The sequence below is a fragment of the Choloepus didactylus genome, chromosome 4 (assembly GCF_015220235.1).
Source record: "Choloepus didactylus isolate mChoDid1 chromosome 4, mChoDid1.pri, whole genome shotgun sequence".
In the NCBI taxonomy this organism is placed as follows: domain Eukaryota; kingdom Metazoa; phylum Chordata; class Mammalia; order Pilosa; family Megalonychidae; genus Choloepus; species Choloepus didactylus.
The window spans coordinates 128066433-128088762 of NC_051310.1; the positions used below are offsets into that span (position 1 = coordinate 128066433).

The 22330-nt window shown below is 38.3% G+C and overlaps 1 protein-coding gene across 9 annotated transcripts in view; it reads left to right on the top strand.

Moving 5' to 3' along the window:
• The window catches only part of MYO5A (myosin VA), a 263746-nt gene that overhangs the window by 95210 nt on the left and 146206 nt on the right, over window positions 1-22330 (top strand). The gene's annotated exons all lie outside the window — the stretch shown is intronic.

Here is a 22330-nt window from a genome sequence, read left to right on the forward strand (position 1 = left end):
AATATGTCGGTGCCTAAGAGAATTCAATCTAAAGGAAAGTGTGAATTTTAATGTTAGTATTGCATGCTAGGATATCAGAGATCCAGAGCAGCATCGGCAAAATGTTTTTCACGTTAACCATGGAACCATAACATTTTGAGGGTGGAGACTGGGAGGAAAAAGCTACTAGATTATACTCCTAATAATATAATGTAATGTGAAACTGGATGCATAGAATAATAATATATATTTCATTTTATCTCTCTAGGCCACAAATCAGAACTTGGCGTATTATGAGTATGAAATTTATGAAGTGTGAGAAAACTAACACTGCGGAGGGTTGTATTTCCCCCTTTCCAAACAGGGGTAGTGTTTGTTTGTATAAGATTGGACCAGCATGTGGCAGACTTTTAGAATTATTTTGATAACAGAGCCCATAGAAGTCATTATGCCCTTTTAATAATAAAATAATATTAATGCTAGTACTACTAATAGCAGCTAACAGTTATATAACATAAACAGGGTTCTTTGTGAAAGGCACTATTTAGTTGCTTTCCGTTTCTTAGCTAATTTTATCCTCCCAGTAACTTCTGAGATTGGTACTATTATTCCTTTCCATTTTATGAATAAGAAAACTAAAACATAGAAAAGTAACTTCCCCAAGGTCAGGTAACTAGGAAGACCAGTTTTCAAATTCAATTAGTCTGATATTATGAAATAATGTGTTAAATATAAAATGATTAAGCACTGTTATATACTATGTCAAATGTCATATTATAACTGATTTTGCTGTAAAAGAGTAACGAGTGTCAAAAGTTTAAGAAAAGTTTCTTGTTACACTTAAAATTAAGAAAATTCTGTCCATCAGTATATTTTTTTTCCCTAAGTTGGGACAAGTCCACCAGTATTTGGCTTATAGAGTACTGGAGCACTGTAGTACAACTTTAGTGCCACACAGGTACAGCCTGAGGACCACTGGGCAGAAAGGGAATTACATGGAGCTCAGGTTCTAAAAATAATCTCTGAAAAGTTTCATACTGCTCATTGAGAATTATATGACTTTTTTGAAAATACTATTTGTTCTAGTTTGCTAATGCTGCCAGAATGCAAAACACCAGAAATGGATTGGCTTTTATAAAAGGGGATTTATTTGGTTACACAGTTACAGTCTTAAGGCAATAAAGTATCCAAGGTATGTCATCAACAATCAGGTACCTTCACTGGAGGATGGCCAATGCTGTCCGGAAAACCTCTGTTAGCTGGGAAGGCACGTGGCTGGCATCTGCTTCAGAGTTCTGGTTTTCTCCCAGGGCGTTCCTCTCTAGGCTTCAGCTTCTTTCCAAAATGTAACTCTCAGTTGCCCTTGGAACATTTGTCCTCTCTTAGCTTCTCCGGAGCAAAAGTCTGTTTTCAAAGGCCGTCTCCAAAATGTCTCTGTAAGCTGAAGCTCCTCTCTCAGTTTCATTGCGTTCTTCAAAGTGTCCCTCTTGGCTGTAGCAAGCTTGCTCCTTCTGCCAGAGCTTATAGAATGCTCCAGTGAACTAATTCAGACCCACCCTGAATGGGTGGGGTCACACTTCCATGGAAACTATCCAGTCAGAGTCATTACTCACAGTTGGGTGGGTCGCATCTCCATAGAAACACTCAAAGAATTACAGTCTAATCAACACTGATACTTCTGCCCACACAAGGTTACATCAAAGATAATGGCATTTTGGGGGACATAATACATTCAAACTGGCATACCATTCTTAAATATGAAAGCTTGGCTCTTATAATTTTTGCTATTGGTAATGCAAGAATAATGTTAGATTTATATGAATATTTCTGGCTTTTTACCAGTAGATTTGCTTTGGTTTCCTAACATTTTCCATCCTCATTATTCTTCTGTGACTCAGTCATTTAATATGATTTCTTAAGTACATTTGAGCCCCCCCTCCCCCACCAATTTGCTCAATTTACTTTTTTTAATTCAATTTTATTGAGATATATTCGTATACCATACAGTCATACAAAGTGTACAATCAGTTGTTCACAGTACCACCATATAGTTGTGCATCCATCACCAAAATTAATTTTTGAACATTTTCATTACCACACACACAAAAGTAATAAGAATAAAAATTAAAGTGAAAAAGAACAATTAAAATAGAAAAGATCAGTGGGTGCCTCTTTTTTTTTTTGCCCCCGTTTTTCTATTCATACATCCATACACTGGACAAAGGGGAGTGTGATCCACATGGCTTTCACAATCACATTGTCACCCCTCATAAGCTACATTTTTATACAATCATCAAGATTCAAGGGTTCTGGGTTGTAGTTTGATAGTTTCAAGTATTTACTGCTAGCTATTCCAATTCATTAGAACCTAAAAAGGGTTATCTATATTGTATGTAAGAGTGCCCACCAGAGTGACCACTTGGCTTCTTTTGGAATCTCTCAGCCACTGAAACTTATTTCATTTCATTTCACATCCCCTTTTTGGTCAAGAAGATGTTCTCCATCCCATGATGCCAGGGCCAGATTCCTCCCCAGGAGTCATTTTCCATGTTGCCAGGGGTATTCACACCCCTGGGTGTCAGATCCTAGTGGGGAGGGCAGTGATTTCTTCTGCCAAGTTGGCTTAGCTAGAGAGAGAGGGCTAAATCTGAGCAACAAAGAGGCATTCAGGAGGAGATAACTTAGGCACAATTATAAGCAGGCCCAGCCTTTCCTTTACAGTAACAGTCTTCCCAAGGGCAAGTCCCATGCTTGAGGACTCAGCCCATCAAACCACCAGTCCCCAATGCCTGTGAGCACTTCAGCAACCATTGAGGTGGGGAAGCCCAACACCCCATGCATTCTCCCCCAGCAATGTTCACATTAGTGGTAGCATATAATATTTCTCTTTTTGTGCCTGGCTTATTTCGCTCAGCATTATGTCTTCAAGGTTCATCCAAGTTGTCATATGTTTCACGACATCGTTCCTTCTTACTGCTGCATAGTATTCTATTGTGTGTATATACCACATTTTATTTATCCACTCATCTGTTGAAGGACATTTGGGTTGTTTCCATCTCTTGGCAATTGTGAATAATGCTGCTATGAACATTGGCGTGCAGATATCTGTTCGCATCACTGCTTTCAGGTCTTCTGGGTATATACCGAGAAGTGCAATTGCTGGATCGAAGGGTAACTCTATATCTAGTTTTCTAAGGAACTGCCAGGCTGTCTTCCAGAGTGCCTGAACCAGCAATGAATAAGACTTCCAATTTCCAATTTCTCCACATCCTCTCCAGCATTTGTAGTTTCCTGTTTGTTTAAGGGCAGCCATTCTAATTGGTGTGAGATAGTGTCTCGTTGTGGTCTTAATTTGCATCTCTCTTAATAACTAGTGAAGCTGAACATTTTTTTCATGTATTTTTTGGCCATTTGTATTCCCCCTTCAGAGAACTGTCTCTTCATATCTTTTGCCCATTTTATAATTGGGCTGTCTATACTATTGTCATTGAGTTGTAGGATTTCTTTATATATGCAAGATATCAGTCTTTTGTCAGATACATGGTTTCCAAAAATTTCTTCCCATTGAATTGGCTGCCTCTTCACCTTTTAAACAAATTTCTTTGAGGTACAGAAACTTCTAAGCCTGAGGAGTTCCCATTTATCTATTTTTTCCTTTGTTGCTTGTGCTTTGGGTGTAAGGTCTACGAAGTGACCTCCTAATTCAAAGTCTTGAAGATGTCTCCCTACATTATCTTCTAGGAGTTTTAGGGTACTGTCTTTTATATTGAGGTCTTTGATCCACTTTGAGTTAATTTTTGTTTAGGGTATGAGGTAGGGGTCCTCTTTCATTCTTTTGGATATGGATATTCAACTTTCCCAGCCCCATTTGTTGAAAAGACTGTTACGTCCCAGTTCAGTGGCTCTGGGGACCTTATCAAAGATCAGTCGGCCATAGATCTGGGGGTCTATCTCTGAATTCTCAATTCGATTCTGTTGATCAATATGTCTATCTTTGTGCCATTACCATGCTGTTTTGACTACTGTGGCTTTATAGTAAGCGTCAAAGTCAGGGAGTGTAAGTCCTCCCACTTTGTTTTTTTTTTTTTAGAGTGTCTTTAGCAATTCGAGGCATCTTCCCTTTCCAAATAAATTTGATAACTAGCTTCAGTTTGCTTTTTAAGGTGGTTTTAAAATGTGCTTTAATCAATTATGGTTCTATATTTATCATTTGTATAACTAAATCTATATCATAAAATATGTCACAATTGCTAAGTAGACCATGGCTGCATAAGTTTACAGGCTTATAGTTGCAGGATTATTTCTTCCAGTGTTTATTTACCAAATGAAAACATGCCCTCTTTACTAGATGTGAATATTGATGTTTCACATTGCCATAGCTCCTAGAGAACCCTCATATCTTCAATGAAGATTCAGTTCCTCATTTGTTCAATAAAGACTTACTGAGCACCACCCAAATGCTATTCTAGGCATAGGGGACTCAGCAGTGAACAAATTAGACAAAATAGACAAAAGTTCTTACCCTCATGAAGTGAGAATGATGAACAATAAAAATAAATAAATTGTATAGTTTTTCAGATTTTAATAAGTACTGTAGTGAAAAATAAAACAGAATAGATGGTGGGAAGTACAGGACGGGTGGGAGACTGTGTCTGGTAGGGCCAGGGTAAACCTTATGGTAAAGCTGCTTTTTAAAAAAAACCTTTTTTTCTGAAATAATTTTAGACTTACAAAATCTTTGCAAAAAATAGTATACAGAGTTCCCATATACCCTTCATCCAGTTTCTTCAAATATTAACATCTTATATAACCATTGTAAATTATTATAACCAAGAAATTAACACTAATATAATACTATTAACTAATCCAGCATCCTTACACAGATTTCATCAGTTGCTCTCTAATGTCCTTTTTCTGGTCTAAGATCTAATATTTGGATCACATACATTGAATTTAATTGTCTTCTTAGGCTCCTCCAATTTGGGACTGTCCATCAGTCTTTCTTTTTCTTTCACGACTTTAACACCTTTTAAGAATATTGGCCAGTTATCTCGTAGACACTGAAGATGCAGAAGTGAACAAATGAGACAAAATAGACAAAACGTCTTGTATGAAGGTTTGTCTGATGTTTTCTCTGGACTAGACTGAGGTCATGCATTTTTGTCAAGAATATGACAGAGGTGATGTTTGCCCTTCTCAGTGTGTCATGTAAGGAGGTACATGATGTCACTATGTCTTACTCTTGGTCACTTGATTAAGGTGGTAGCTGCCAGGTTTCTCTACTGTAAAAGATATTATTTTTGTCTTTGAAATTAGTAAGTATCATATGGGAATATACTTTGAAACCATGCAAATATCCTGTTTTCCATCATACTTTTACTCACTAATTTTAGCATCCATTGATGATTCTTGCCTGCAGTAATTATTACTGTGGTATTTGCCAAATGGTTATTTTCTATTTCCATCATTTCTTCTACATTTATGAATAGGAATTCTACTGTAAGGAAGAGCTATTCCTTTTCCCCCATTTATTTATTCATTTTTAAATGTATATAAATATAGGCTTATGGATATTTCTTTCATTTTATGCATTATTTTTCATTACTATCCGTCATTATTTATTTTGCTATAATTGTCTCAGATTTGGCCTTTGGAAGCTCTTTCAAGTAGACTCCTATCTCATTCGGTATTCCTCCATCATATTTAGAGCACTCGCTTACTTTCTAGCCCACTGGATTCATTTTTAATTTTCCTGCCCCAACCCTGGAATCAGCCATTTCTTCAAGCAGCCCTAGTTCCTTTTGTTGGAAAATGCTATTTGGAAACCAAAATATGGCTGCTAAATATATTCATTCTAATGGGATATCATTGCCTCCAGGCCCTGATGGACAGAGCTAGCAAGTATATGTTTGTTTGCCCACAGCCTCACCAGCAGAATTTTGTCATACTTTTTTAATTAAAAAATTTTTATATTAAAAAAAATTTTCACCAAACTGACAGTTAAGAAATGGTATGTCAGTGTTGTTTTAACTTGCCTTCCTCTAAGTATGAGAATTTGAATACCCTTTCACACATACACAGGACACTAGATAGGAGGCCGTTTCATTGATTCAAGCAAGAGATCATGAAAATTTAGTTGAGGAGGATGTTGGTGGAGGTGGTAAGTGGACAGATTCTGGATATATTTTTAAGGTAAAGTTTACTTGTGTGGCGTATGAGAGAAGAAGGGGAGTCAAGTGTGACAGCAAGGTATTTGTTAGAAGGATATTGTTGCCATTTACTGAAATGTAGAGGATTGCAGGAATAGCAGGTTATTTGGGGGTGAGGTTGCAGGGGTGGGCAGAGTTTCATTTTAGATCTTTAAGGTTGAAATGGTGTGTTAGACATCCATCCTCAAAGCAAAGCTGACACTAGTGATTCTTCCTAAGATATATGTCCAGTGACGGTAGCAATAACCATAGTCCTTGACTCATGGATCTTTTCTAAACATGTTCCTTGTAGAAAATAATGCCTTTACAGAATACCTTTATAGAACAATCCCTTAATTTTAATAGTCCTATTGACTTACAGAGGAGAAAAACCCCATGTATTGCCATTTCTGTTTTTCTTCTCATATTCTTATTTCACATTACTGTCAGTCTTTCCTCATGCTTGAAAGTTAACTTTCTACCTAAGTCACCGTATTCTTTTCCTTAAGATATGTTTTTTTTTTCCTTTCTTTCTGAAAATGAGATAGTATTGATTTCTTTAATTTGCTATATTCACTCTCCATTTTGAGTGGTAGAGTAAATAAATTTTGTTGAGTAAGTTTTACTATGTGGGGTTTTTTAAACAAATTATTTGGTTATATACAATTAATCTTGGTATAGTGAAAAAGATATCTCTACTTGTACCAGCTCTGCAATAAAGAGCCTTGTGCATATATATTTTTGTATTTTTGGAGGTATAGCTTCAGATAAGTTCCCCAAAGTGGTATTTCTGGGCCCAAAGGTAAGTGCATATACAGTTTTAGGTAAGTGCATGCATAGTTTAGTTTAGGTAAGTGCATACATAGTTAAGTGCATAGCAAGTTAGGTTTTGCTAAATTCCCTCCAGTTTGTGTTTCCACCAGAAATGTTTAAGAGTGCCTGGTTCCCCACAACCTGACCAACAAAATGTGTAGTCTTCCTTTTTATTTTATTTTATTTTTTTTAATTCAGTTTTATTGAAATACATTCATAAACCATACAGTCATCCATGGTATACAATCAACTGTTCACAGTATGATCATATAGTTATGCGTTCATCACCACAATCTATTTCTGAACATTTTCCTTACATCAGAAAGAATCAGAATAAGAATAAAAAATAAAAGTGAAAAGAGAATACGCAAACCATCCCCCCATCCCACCCTATTTGTCATTTAGTTTTTACTCCCATTTTTCTACTGATTTTTTTTCAATTTTTTAACATTGTTTATCAAAAAATTAAAAACAAACAGGCAAACAACAACCAAAAAAACCCCACGACATTTCAAACAAAGCAATGGATTAAGGAAAACAAATAACCTAAAATAACTACTTTGCTTCCAATATGTTCCTACCATACCCCAAGAAAATTAATAAACCATGTCCAAACAGAGGAGTAAGAAAAACAAATAATCTAAAATAACTACATTGCTTCCAACATGTTCCTACCATACCCCAAGAAAATTAACAACCCCTAAGAAAACAAAGGAATAAGAGAAAAAAAAAACCTAAAATAACTCTAATGCTTCCAACATGATCTTACTATATCCAAGAAAGTTTACAAACCATAATCATTCCTGAGCATTCCCATAACATTGAGATTACCCTCCATAGTTTATCTGTTCTTATTAGATTATCATCCCCCCTCCACTAATTGGTATCTCTAGGTCCCCTACATTCTACAGTATAAAACATTGTACATTTTTCACAGAATTCACATTAGTGGTAACATACAATATCTCTCTTTTTGTGCCTGGCTTATTTTGCTCAGCATTATGTCTTTTTTTTTTTTTTTAAATCTTCATTTTATTGAGATATATTCATATACCACGCAGTCATACAAAACAAATTGTACTTTCGATTGTTCACAGTACCATTACATAGTTGTACATTCATCACCCAAATCAATCCCTGACACCTTCATTAGCACACACACAAGAATAACAAGAATAATAATTAGAGTGAAAAAGAGCAATTGAAGTAAAAAAGAACACTGGGTACCTTTGTCTGTTTGTTTCCTTCCCCTATTTTTCTACTCATCCATCCATAAACTAGACGAAGTGGAGTGTCGTCCTTATGGCTTTCCCAATCCCCTTGTCACCCCTCATAAGCTACATTTTTATACAACTGTCTTCGAGATTCATGGGTTCTGGGTGGTAGTTTGATAGTTTCAGGTATCCACCACCAGCTACCCCAATTCTTTAGAACCTAAAAAGGGTTGTGTAAAGTGTGCGTAAGAGTGCCCACCAGAGTGACCTCTCGGCTCCTTTTGGATTCTCTCTGCCACTGAAGCTTATTTCATTTCCTTTCACATCCCCCTTTTGGTCAAGAAGATGTTCTCCGTCCCACGATGCCAGGTCTACATTCCTCCCCGGGAGTCATATTCCACGTTGCCAGGGAGATTCACTTCCCTGGGTGTCTGATCCCACGTAGGGGGGAGGGCAGTGATTTCACCTTTCAAGTTGGCTTAGCTAGAGAGACAGGGCCACATCTGATAAACAAAGAGGCATTCGGGAGGAGGCTCTTAGGCACAACCATAGGGAGGCCTAGCCTCTCCTTTGCAGCAACCGTCTTCCCAAGGGTAAAACCTGTGGTAGAGGGCCCAACCCATCAAACCACCAGTCTCCTATGTCTGTGGTCATGTTAGCAACCATGGAGGTGGGGTAGGCGAATACCCCTGCATTCTCCACAGGCTCCTCAAGGGGGCACTACATCTTTTTTTTTCCTTGTTTTTTTTTTTTTTTAACTTTCCCTTCTTTTTTTTTTTTTTTTTTTTTATCATCATTTTATTGAGATATATTCACATACTACGCAGTCATACAAAACAAATTGTACTTTCAATTGTTTACAGTACCATTACATAGTTGTACATTCATCACCTAAATCAATCCCTGACACCTTCATTAGCACACACACAAAAATAACAAGAATAATAATTAGAGTGAAAAAGAGCAATTGAAGTAAAAAAGAACACTAGGTACCTTTGTCTGTTTGTTTGCTTCCCCTACTTTTCTACACATCCATCCATAAACTAGACAAAGTGGAGTTTGGTCCTTATGGCATTCCCAATCCCACTGTCACCCCTCATAAGCTACATTTTTATACAACTGTCTTCGAGATTCATGGGTTCTGGGTTGTAGTTTGATAGTTTCAGGTATCCACCACCAGCTACCCCAATTCTTTAGAACCTAAAAAAGGTTGTCTAAAGTGTGTGTAAGAGTGCCCACCAGAGTGCTCTCTCGGCTCGTTTTGGAATCTCTCTGCCACTGAAGCTTATTTCATTTCCTTTCACATCCCCCTTTTGGTCAAGAAGATGTTCTCCATCCCACGATGCCGGGTCTACATTCCTCCCCGGGAGTCATATTCCACGTTGCCAGGGAGATTCACTTCCCTGGGTGTCTGATCCCACGTAGGGGGGAGGGCAGTGATTTCACCTTTCAAGTTGGCTAAGCCAGAGAGAGAGGGCCACATCTGAGCAACCAAGAGGCATTCAGGAGGAGACTCTTAGGCACAAATACAGGGAGGCCTAGCCTCTCCTTTGCAGCAACCGTCTTCCCAAGGGTAAAACCTATGGTAGAGGGCTCAACCCATCAAACCACCAGTCCCCTATGTCTGTGGTCATGCCAGCAACCATGGAGGTGGGGCAGGCGAACACCCCTGCACTCTCCATAGGCTCCTCAAGGGGGCACCACAACCTTTTTTTTTTTTTTCTTGTTTGTCTTTTTTCTTTCTTTTTTTTTTTTTTAACTTTCCCTTCTTTTTTCAAATCAACTGTATGAAAAAAAAGTTAAAAAGAAAACAAACATACAATAAAAGAACATTTCAAAGAGACCATAGCAAGGGAGTAAGAAAAAGACAACTAACCTAAGATAACTGCTTAACTTCCAACATGTTCCTACTTTACCCCAAGAAAGTTACCTAATATAGCAACATTTCTGTGAACTTGCTCCTACTATATCCATCAGAAATTAACAGACCATAGTCATTTCTGGGCATCCCCAGAACGTTAAATAGCTTATCTGTTCTTCTTGGATTATTGTTCCCCCTTCCTTAATTGCTCTCTATTGCTAGTTCCCCTACATTCTACATTATAAGCCATTTGTTTTACATTTTTCAAAGTTCACATTAGTGGTAGCATATAATATTTCTCTTTTTGTGCCTGGCTTATTTCGCTTAGCATTATGTCCTCAAGGTTCATCCATGTTGTCATATGTTTCACGAGATCGTTCCTTCTTACTGCCGCGTAGTATTCCATCGTGTGTATACACCACATTTTATTTATCCACTCATCTGTTGAAGGAGATTTGGGTTGTTTCCATCTCTTGGCAATTGTGAATAATGCTGCTATGAACACTGGCGTGCAGATATCTGTTCGTGTCACTGCTTTCCGATCTTCCGGGTATATACCGAGAAGTGCAATCGCTGGATCGAATGGTAACTCTATATCTAGTTTTCTAAGGAACTGCCAGACTGACTTCCAGAGTGGCTGAACCATTATACAGTCCCACCAACAGTGAATAAGAGTTCCAATTTCTCCACATCCCTTCCAGCATTTGTAGTTTCCTGTTTGTTTAATGGCAGCCATTCTAATCGGTGTTAGATGGTATCTCATTGTGGTCTTAATTTGCATCTCTCTAATAGCTAGTGAAGCTGAACATTTTTTCATGTGTTTCTTGGCCATTTGTATTTCCTCTTCAGAGAACTGTCTTTTCATATCTTTTGCCCATTTTATAATTGGGCCGACTGTACTATTGTCATTGAGTTGTAGGATTTCTTTATATATGCAAGATATCAGTCTTTTGTCAGATACATGGTTTCCAAAAATTTTTTCCCATTGAGTTGGCTGCCTCTTTACCTTTTTGAGAAATTCCTTTGAGGTGCAGAAACTTCTAAGCTTGAGGAGTTCCCATTTATCTATTTTCTCTTTTGTTGCTTGTGCTTTGGGTGTAAAGTCTAGGAAGTGGCCGCCTAATACAAGGTCTTGAAGATGTTTTCCTACATTATCTTCTAGGAGTTTTATGGTACTTTCTTTTATATTGAGATCTTTGGTCCATTTTGAGTTAATTTTTGTGTAGGGGGTGAGGTAGGGGTCCTCTTTCATTCTTTTGGATTTGGATATCCAACTCTCCCAGCCCCATTTGTTGAAAAGACCATTATGACTCAGTTCAGTGACTTTGGGGGCCTTATCAAAGATCATTCGGCCATAGATCTGAGGGTCTGTCTCCGAATTCTCAATTCGATTCCATTGATCTATATGTCTATCTTTGTGCCAGTACCATGCTGTTTTGGCAACTGTGGCTTTATAATAAGCTTCAAAGTCAGGGAGTGTAAGTCCTCCCACTTCGTTTTTCTTTTTTAGAGTGTCTTTAGCAATTCGAGGCATCTTCCCTTTCCAAATAAATTTGATAACTAGCTTTTCCAAGTCTGCAAAATAGGTTGTTGGAATTTTGATTGGGATTGCATTGAATCTGTAGATGAGTTTGGGTAGAATTGACATCTTAATGACATTTAGTCTTCCTATCCATGAACATGGAATATTTTTCCATCTTTTAAGGTCCCCTTCTATTTCTTTTAGTAGAGTTATGTAGTTTTCTTTGTATAGGTCTTTTACATCTTTGGTTAAGTTGATTCCTAGGTACTTGATTTTTTTAGTTGCTATTGAAAATGGTATCTTTTTCTTGAGTGTCTCTTCAGTTTGTTCATTTCTAGCATATAGAAACATTACTGACTTATGTGCATTAACCTTGTATCCCACTACTTTGCTAAATTTGTTGATTAGCTCTAGTAGCTGTATCGTCGATTTCTCAGGGTTTTCTAGATATAAGATCATATCATCTGCAAACAATGACAGTTTTACTTCTTCTTTTCCAATTTGGATGCCTTTTATTTCTTTGTCTTGCCGGATTGCCCTGGCTAGCACTTCCAGCACAATGTTGAATAACAGTGGTGACAGCGGGCATCCTTGTCTTGTTCCTGATCTTAGAGGGAAGGCTTTCAGTCTCTCACCATTGAGTACTATGCTGGCTGTGGGTTTTTCATATATGCTCTTTATCATGTTGAGGAAGTTTCCTTCAATTCCTACCTTTTGAAGTGTTTTTATCAAAAAGGGATGTTGGATTTTGTCAAATGCTTTTTCAGCATCTATTGAGATGATCAATTGATTTTTCCCTTTTGACTTGTTAATGTGTTGTAATACATTGATTGTTTTTCTTATGTTGAACCATCCTTGCATGCCTGGAATAAACCCCACTTGGTCATGGTGTATGATTTTTTTAATGTGTCTTTGGATTCGATTTGCAAGTATTTTGTTGAGGATTTTTGCATCTATATTCATTAGGGAGATTGGCCGGTAGTTTTCCTTTTTTGTAACATCTTTGCCTGGTTTTGGTATTAGATTGATGTTAGCTTCATAAAATGAGTTAGGAAGTGTTCCATTTTCTTCAATGTTTTGAAAGAGTTTGAGTAAGATTGCTGTCAGTTCTTTCTGGAAAGTTTGGTAGAATTCCCCTGTGAAGCCATCTGGCCCTGGGCATTTATTTGTGGGAAGATTTTTGATGACTGATTGGATCTCTTTGCTTGTGATGGGTTGGTTGAGGTCTTCTATTTCTTCTCTGGTCAGTCTAGGTTGTTCATATGTTTCCAGGAAATTTTCCATTTCTCCTACATTATCCAGTTTGTTGCCATACAGTTGTTCATAGTATCCTCTTATAATTTTTTTAATTTCTTCAGGATCTGCAGTTATGTCACCTTTTTCATTCATTATTTTGTTTATATGGGTCTTCTCTCTTTTTGATTTTGTCAGTCTAGCTAGGGGCTTGTCAATCTTGTTGATCTTCTCAAAGAACCAACTTTTGGTGATATTTATCCTCTCTATTGTTTTTTTGTTCTCTATGTCATTTATTTCTGCTTTAATCCTTGTTATTTCTTTTCTTGTACTTGGTTTAGGATTGGTTTTCTGTTCATTTTCTAGCTTCTTCAGTTGATCCATTAGTTCTTTGATTTTGGCTCTTTCTTCCTTTTTAATATATGCGTTTAGTGCTATAAATTTCCCCCTTAGCACTGCTTTTGCTGCATCCCATAGGTTTTGGTATGTTGTGTTCTCATTTTCATTCGTCTCTATATATTTAGCAATTTCTCTTGCTATTTCTTCTTTAACCCACTGATTGTTTAGGAGTGTGTTGTTTAACCTCCAGGTATTTGTGAATTTTCTAAGTCTCTGATGGTTATTGACTTCTAATTGTATTCCATTGTGGTCAGAGAATGTGCTTTGAATAATTTCAATCTTTTTAAATTTATTGAGGCTTGTTTTATGTCCCAGCATATGATCTATTCTGGAGAAAGTTCCATGAGCACTAGAAAAGTATGTGTATCCTGGTGATTTGGGATGTAATGTCCTGTATATGTCTGTTAAATCTAATTCACTTATCAGATTGTTTAGGTTTTCAATTTCCTTATTGGTCTTCTGTCTGGTTGATCTATCTATAGGAGAGAGTGATGTGTTGAAGTCTCCCACAATTATTGTGGAAACATCAATTGCTTCCTTTAGTTTTGCCAGTGTTTCTCTCATGTATTTTGTGGCACCTTGATTGGGTGCATAGACATTTACGATTGTTATTTCTTCTTGCTGAATTGCCCCTTTTATTAGTACGTAGTGGCCTTCTTTGTCTCTCAAAATATCCCTGCATTTGAAGTCTATTTTATCTGAGATTAATATTGCTACACCTGCTTTCTTTTGGGTGTAGCTTGCATGAAATATTTTTTTCCATCCTTTCACTTTCAGTTTCTTTGTGTCCCTGTGTCTAAGATGAGTCTGTTGTATGCAACATATTGATGGTTCATTTTTTTTGATCCATTCTGCGAATCTATATCTTTTAATTGGGGAGTTTAATCCATTTACATTCAACGTTATAACCGTGAAGGCATTTCTTGAATCAGCCATCTTATCCTTTGGTTTATGTTTGTCATATTTTTCCCCTCTGTCTATTAATATCCTTTATTGTACCCATACCGAATCTCTTTAGTACTGAACCTTTCTCTAAGTCTCTCTGTCCTTTCTTTGTTTCTCTGTCTGTAGGGCTCCCTTGAGTATCTCCAGTAGGGCAGGTCTCTTGTTAGCAAATTCTCTCAGCATTTGTTTGTCTGTGAAAATTTTAAGCTCTCCCTCAAATTTGAAGGAGAGCTTTGCTGGATAAAGTATTCTTGGCTGGAAATTTTTCTCACTCAGAATTTTAAATATATCGTGCCACTGCCTTCTCACCTCCATGGTGGCTGCTGAGTAGTCACTACTTAGTCTTATGCTGTTTCCTTTGTATGTGGTGAATTGCTTTTCTCTTGCTGCTTTCAGAACTTGCTCCTTCTCTTCTGTGTTTGACAGTGTGATCAGTATATGTCTCGGAATGGGTTTATTTGGATTTATTCTATTTGGAGTTCGCTGAGCATTTATGATTTGTGTATTTATGTTGTTTAGAAGATTTGGGAAGTTTTCCCCAACAATTTCTTTGAATACTCTTCCTAGACCTTTACCCTTTTCTTCCCCTTCTGGGACACCAATGAGTCTTATATTTGGATGTTTCATATTATCTATCATATCCCTGAGGTCCATTTCGATTTTTTCAATTTTTTTCCCCATTCTTTCTTTTATGCTTTCATTTTCCATTCTGTCATCTTCGAGGTCACTGATTCGTTGTTCAGCTTCCTCTAGTCTTGTACTATGAGTGTCCAGAATCTTTTTAATTTGGTCAACAGTTTCTTTAATTTCCATAAGATCATCCATTTTTTTATTTAGTCTTGCAATGTCTTCTTTATGCTCTTCTAGGGTCTTCTTGATTTCCTTTATCTCCCGTACTATGGTCTCATTGTTCATCTTTAGTTCTTTGAGTAGTTGCTCTAGGTGCTGTGTCTCTTCTGGTCTTTTGATTTGGGTGCTTGGGCTTGGGTTATCCATATCGTCTGGTTTTTTCATATGCTTTATAATTTTCTGTTGTTTTTGGCCTCGTGGCATTTGCTGAACTTGATAGGGTTCTTTTAGGATTTGTAGACCAATTGAAGTCCTTATCTCTAATTTATCAGATCTACAGCTTCGTGGAGTACACTTTCTCTAACTAACCAGCAGGTGGCGTCCACGAGCCACCTGTTCTCCACAAGCCAGTTCTCCCCTGCTTAGCCTTTTTGGTGAGTGGGGGAGTGAGTCTTGTGGGGTCCAATTGGTGTACCACGCTTGCGTGTGTAGTTGGTGTTGCCTGCCCTGTATATGGGGCGTGGTTCTGGGCAGTCAGGGAGGGGGGGGGGTTGGCTCTAACAATGAGATCTCTCTGTTGATCCTAGAGTTTTAAAGCTGCTGCAATAGTCTAATCCTTCAGTTCAGTCCTGCCACAGTTTGTCTCTGCCACTGACCCACAAGTCCTTGGTATTTGCGTATGGCTCCTGAGACTTGCAAGTGGGCCCCTCTTCCAGGCTGTGCACCCCGGGTCCTCGGTTGAGGGATGACTGTGCTATGTCACTGGTGAGTGCCGTCCCCCCAGGGCAGTTCTGGGCTGCTGGGCTGTGTAGGGAGGCTCCCAGTCTGCTGAAATGATGGCTGAATGGGGCTTTGTTAATCCACACTGCTCTACCTTCCCAACTCTGGGACAATCAGCTGAGGTTGCAGGGAAGGCTAATGTCCACGCCCAGTTTTGTGATGTGTGCCTGTTATTTGAAGCACTTCCGTCACACTGGGTTGTCTGGGGCAGTTCTGGGCTATGGGGCTGGCGATGGGCAGTAGTGTTTCCTGTCCACCAGGATGATGGCTGTGAGCGGACACCCCCCTTTTCTTGGGAAGTTGTGGTGTTTAGTGAATTTTCTCAGCCACTGGATTATTGCGTTTTGTCTCAGAGCTCTCCTAGTTCTGCTCTTGACTTGACCTGCCGAAATAGCAAGTCTTTGAAGCTTTCTGTATTGAGCTTCTTAGAGTAATTGTTTTAGAAAAAGAAAAAAGGATTAAACAAACAAACAAACAAACAAACAAACAAAAAAAAAAAACGGGCCCTCCTCAGAGATCTAATGGGTTATTGAAATGCTAAGAGACAATGCAACCAGGGCCATTAAGGAAAGGTCCACAGGGCAGAGAGATCAGCTTTTCTTCAGGATTTGCATATGTGCCTCAGGGCCCTTCCCCTTTCTATGTTCACCAGAACTCCAAAAATCCTCCGGGTTTATTTTGGAGTTTTTCGTGTTGTTTTTTTTTCTATGCCTGCCTCCTCTCTGCTGGGCTGGCTGCTCTGAGATTCTCTGGTGTCTGGTCTCAGTCTATCTATGGTTGGAGTTTGAATCAGTAGAATGAGTTTCCGATAAGGGCTGCCACTGCAGTTCTCCCTTCTCCTTCCCGGAGGTGACAGCCCCTCCTTCCCCGGGACTGAGCCTGGCAGGGAGGGGCGCAGGTCCCCTGGCCGCAAAAACTTACAGATTTCGCTGATCTCAGCAGTTCCACGTTTTCATGAGTGTTGTATGAAGTATGCCCAAAGTCAGATTGCTCTGTGGTGTCCAGTCCACGCAGTTCCTGGCTTTCTACCTACTTTCCTGGAGGAGTAACTAAAACATACAGCTCACCAGTCTGCCATCTTGCCCCCAGGACTGCTCAGTCTTCCTTTTTAATTTTTAATAATCTAAAGGTATCTCAATGTTGTTTTAATTTGCCTTTCTTTAAGTGTGAGTGACTTTGAATACATCTTTTCATGTATTTAAGGGCCATTTTAATTTTATTTTTATTTATTTTTATGGCAAATTGCTTATGTCTTTTTTTTTTTTTTTTACAAAAAATCAGTCTTTGTTACTGCTTCATTGTATAATATTTGTGAGTTAAGATAAAAGAAAATACAATAGTGTCCATTTCAATTTTTAACTCCCTGCAAATATTTTTCTACCTGAAAATTAAATGTCATTATAAGAAAATGCCTTTTCAATTTTTATGTGTTGGTCTTCGGTTAAAAAGCAAATATTTGTCTTTTGTATGTTTATTATGATTGATCTCTTTATTAAATTTTTTTAAAATTTTATTTTGAAATGAATTCAAACTTACAGGAACAGTGGCAAAAGCAATACAAACCCCATACATAGAACTCCAGCATACCCCGTCCCCCACCCTGATACCTGTATCCACCACCAACTTTAACATCCTGTCACGCCACCATTTCTTTCCTTCTCTCCTTCCCTCCCTATTGTCCATAATCTATTGCTGTCTTCTGAACATATGAGAGCAAGCTGCACACATCCTTGAACAAACAATATAATTCACATATACATTTCCCATGAACAAGAACATTCTTTTATGCAATCCCATTAAGTGCAGCTAAGAAGTTCAAGAAATTCGACATTGATACAAATCTTAGATTCTATATTTCCTTTCTTTTTTTTCTTATGTCCCAACTGTGTCCCTTTGAGCCTTCTCTCCTCCATCCTCAGATCCCATCCAGGATCATGCTTGGCATTTAAGTGTCATTATCTATTTAGACTGTCTTTTTTTTTTTGTTTGTTTCAATTGTGGAAACATAAATACAGTCTAAATCTTCCCATTCCAACCCCTCCCTAGCATTCCATTAGTGGGATTAATCACATTTAGAATGTTGCAATGCTATCACCTTCTACCATCCATTACTAGAAATTTCCCTTCACCCCAAACAGAAACTCTACACTCATTTCTTAACTCCCCATTGCCCCTTCCCCCACTTCTCATAACCCATACTCTACTTTTCATCTCTATGGTTATATTCCCTGATACTTTCTTTGTGTTTACCATAGGGCTTAAATTTAACCTATTAAATCTATAACAATCCTGTTTTTCTTTGGTACCAACTTAACTTCAATAGGACGCATAAACTATGTTCCTATATGCCTCCATTCCCCCACCTTTATGTAGTTCTTGTCAAAAATTACATATTTTACATTGAGTCCAAAACCACTAATATATCATTACAGTTTATGTATTTTAGATCCTGTAGGAAGTAAATAATGGAGTTACAAATCAAAAATACAGTAGTATTGGTATTTATATTTACCATGTGATCTTTACTGGAAAGCTTTATTTCTTCATGTGGTTTCAGTCAGTTGTTTAGTGTCCCTTCCTTTTAGCCTGCTCAATTCCCTTTAGCATTTCTTATAGGACTGATCTACTGGTGATGAAGTCCCTCAGCTTTTGATTATTTGGGAATGTTTTCATCTCCCCCTCATTTTTACCCTCCAGTTGTTTGTGAATTTTCTAAGACTCTGATGGTTATTGACTTCTATTTGTATTCCATTGTGGTCAGAGAATGTGCTTTGAATATACTCAATTTTTTTTTTTTTAGTTTATTGAGGCTTGTTTTATGTCCCAGCATATGGTCTATTCTGGAGAAAGATCCGTGATCTCTAGAGAAGAATGTGTGTCCTGGTGATTTGGGATGTAATGTTCTATATATGTCTGTTAAATTTCTCTATATCTCTCTCTCTTTTCTTTGTTTCTCTGTTGGTAGGGCTCCCTTTAGAATCTGAAGTAGGGCAGGTCTTTTATTGGCAAAGTCTCTCAGCATTTGTTTGTCTGTGAAAAATTTAAGCTCTCCCTCAAATTTGAAGGAGAGTTTTGCTGGATAAAGTATTCTTGGTTGGAAATTTTTCTCTCTCAGAATTTTAAATATGTCATGCCACTGCCTTCTCGCCTCCATGGTGGCTGCTGAGTAGTCACTACTTGGTCTTATGTTGTTTCCTTTGTATGTGGTGAATTACTTTTCTCTTGCTGCTTTCAGAACTTGTTCCTTCTCTTCAGTATTTGAGAGTCTGATCAGAATATGTCTTGGAGTGGGTTTATTTGGATTTATTCTATTTGGAGTTCGCTGGGCATTTATGCTTTGTGTATTTATATTGTGTAGAAGGTTTGGGAAGTTTTCCCCAACAATTTCTTTTACTACTCTTTCTAGACCTCTACCCTTCTCTCCCCCTTCTGGGACACCAATGAGTCTTAAATTTGGATGTTTTGTTTTATCTGTCGTATCCCTGAGATCCATTTAGATTTTTTCTATTTTTTCCCCATTCTTTCTTCTTTCATTTTCTGTTCTGTGGTCCTAGAGGACGCTGAGTAGTTGTTCAACTTCTTCTAATCTTGTATTATGAGTATCCAGAGTCTTTTAAATTTGGGGAACAGTTTCTTTTATTTCCAAAAGATCTTCTATTTTTTTTATTTGCTCTTGCAGTTTCTTCTTTATGCTGTTCTAGGGTCTTCTTTATGTCCTTTATATCCTGTGCTGTGCTCTTCTTCATGTCCTTTACATCCTGTGCCATGCTCTCATTGTTTGACTTTAGTTCTTTGATTAATTGCACCAAGTACTTTGTCTCTTCTGATCTTTTGATTTGGGTGTTTGGGTTTGGGTTCTCCATATCATCTGGTTTTTATCATATGCTTTAAGATTTTTTGTTGTTTTCGGCCTCTTGGCATTTGCTTTACTTGATAGGATTCTTTCTGGATATAAAAGATACTGATCTCTAATTTGTCAGATCTACAGCTTGGTGGCATACACTTTCTCTAACTAGCCAGCAGATGGCATCAGCGAGTCACCTATTCCCCGCAAGTCAGTTCTGCCCAACTTTGTGGTGTGTGGGGATCTGGTTCTTGTAGGGTTCAATTGGTGCTAAGTTTGGGTGTGTTGTTGGCGCTGTCCGCCCTGAATGTGGGGCGTGTGTCTGGGTGGTTAGGGAAGCAGGGCAGCTTTAATAATCAAACCTCCCAGGTGTTCCCAGAGATTTAAGGGTGTTGCAAGGGTCTAAGCTTTCATTTCAGTCTTGCCACAGATTGTCTCTGCTGCTGACCCACAAGTCCTTGGTATTGGCGTAGGGTCCCTGGGATTTCCGAGTGGGTCCCCCTTCTCAGCTGTGCTCTTCCAGGTCCTCTGCGGAGGGAAGGCTGTACCACATCACAAATGCGCGCTGACCCTCCAGGGAAGCCCTGGGCCGCTGGGCCATGCAGGGGCGTTCCCAGCCTGCTTTAAAGATGGTTGAGTGGGCATGTTCATTTCCACTGTTTCGCACAGCTCTACCATCCCAGCTCCGGGACAGTTAACTGTGGGTGCACTAAAGGCCACTGTCCACAGCCGATTTTGTGGCATGTGCGCGGTGCTGTAGGAGACACTCCCTGTCACACTGGGTTTCTTGGCGCGGCTCTGGGCTATAGTCCGGCCCTGGGCAGGAGCGTTCCCAGCCCGCCGGGGAGATGGCTGCAAGGGGCATGGTTTCTTTCTCCTTTTGGCTCCCCTCTGCACCCCTGCCCCTGAGGCAATCAGCAGCAGGCTATCCTCCACTCCAGACACCGAGAGGTTGGCACAGCCCGCTTCTGCCATGCTTCACTGCGCAGTTCTCACCGTTGTAACTGCAGCTGCTCCCGGGCTTTTTTTTTTTTTTTTTTTTTAAAAGAACTAGTCTGTCTCCAAATGCCAACCCACACTGCAGCGTGGCTGCCAGACTTTCAGCCAGCTCACTCACTCATTTCAGAATGCAGACTCCCGGTTTCACCAAATGCACAGTCCCTGTGGATTTAGCAGACCTTGTCCAGCTGGTACATTGCTGGAACTGGTGTTCTGAGTCACTTTCTAGCTTTTGTCTAGTATTTTTCACAGAGATGTTTTTTTGCCCTGTCTCACCTAGCTGCCATCTTAGGTTCTCTCTCTTTATTACATTTTAAAACTGTACTTCTGCTCATGTCTTTTTTTTCCGTTTTTCTATTAGGCTCTTGACCCTCAATTTTAAGAGTTTTATTTATATATATACATAAATTTACATACATGGGATATTAGCCGTTTGTCTGATGTATATATTGCAAATATTTCCCCCCAGCTTGTCAGTTGTCTTTTGACTTTGTTTATGGTGGGATTTTTTTCCCATACAAATTTTTAACCTTTTCTTCTTTTTAGTTAGAAAACAATGAGGTAAAAGAGGAATTCATCCGCATTTTCTTCAAGTCCTTATATTGTTTCATATTCTGTATTTAGATCCCTGATCCATTTGAAGTTTATTGTTTTGTATGATGTGAGGTATGGATCTAAATTTATCTTTTTTCCAAATGCTACCCAGTTATCCCAGTACCGTTTCTTAAGAAACCCATGTTTGCCCCAGTTATTTGAGTTACCATCTTTATCATATCCTTATGTTCTCGGGTCTATTTCTGGGCTTCGATTGTTTCCTATTCCCTTTGTCTATTCATGCACCAGTACCACATTGTTTAAATTATAGCAGATTTATAGTGTATTTTAATGCCTGGTACAGCTAGACCCCCTTATGGTTTGTCTTTTTCAGTGTTTTCCTGGCTATCTTTGGATATTTGCTTTCCAGATAAACTTTGGTATACCAATTTTAAATTTAATTCCATGGAAACTAAAGCTGACTTTTGAGTAATAACATGAAGGAAGGGTAAAAGTAAATCATTCAAATATCTGAGCAAAGAATATTCTAGGCAGAGAGAACAGCCAATGCAACAACTGCTCAACGTTTGTGGACTATTATAGCAGATTTGACTTTTCCTCTGAGGGTTTTAAGCAGAGGAGTTGCATAATTTGACAGCTGTGTTAAAAATAGACCATAGGTTCCTGCCAAAAGTGCATATCCTGAATCTAATCATGAGGAAACATTAGACAAACTGAAAATGAGGAACATTCTGTAAAATAACTGTTCTAAACTAGTCAAAACTATTAAGGTCAAAAAAGTCAAAGAAAGGCTAACGAATACTTCATGATTAACAGGGACTAAAGAAACATGACTACCAAATTCAGTGAGTGATCTGGATTGGATCATAGAGAATAGGGTGTGACAACTATGTAGAGGACATTGCTAGGATAATTGAGAAACTGGAATATAGACTGTGGATTAGATAGTAGAATTATATCAGTGTTAAATTTCCTGATTTTGATCATTGTAGTTATGTAAGAGAATGTCCTTGATCTTAGGAAGAATACTCTAAAATATGTAGGGGTCATCATATTATATGTAGACTATCAAAATATGCATATCACAAAACATGTAGGAGTCTGCAACTTACTCTCAAATGGTTCAGAAAATATAAGAATAACGGAAACAGATTAATAAAGCAAATGGGGACAATCGAAATAATTGTTGAATCTGGGTAAAGGATATAC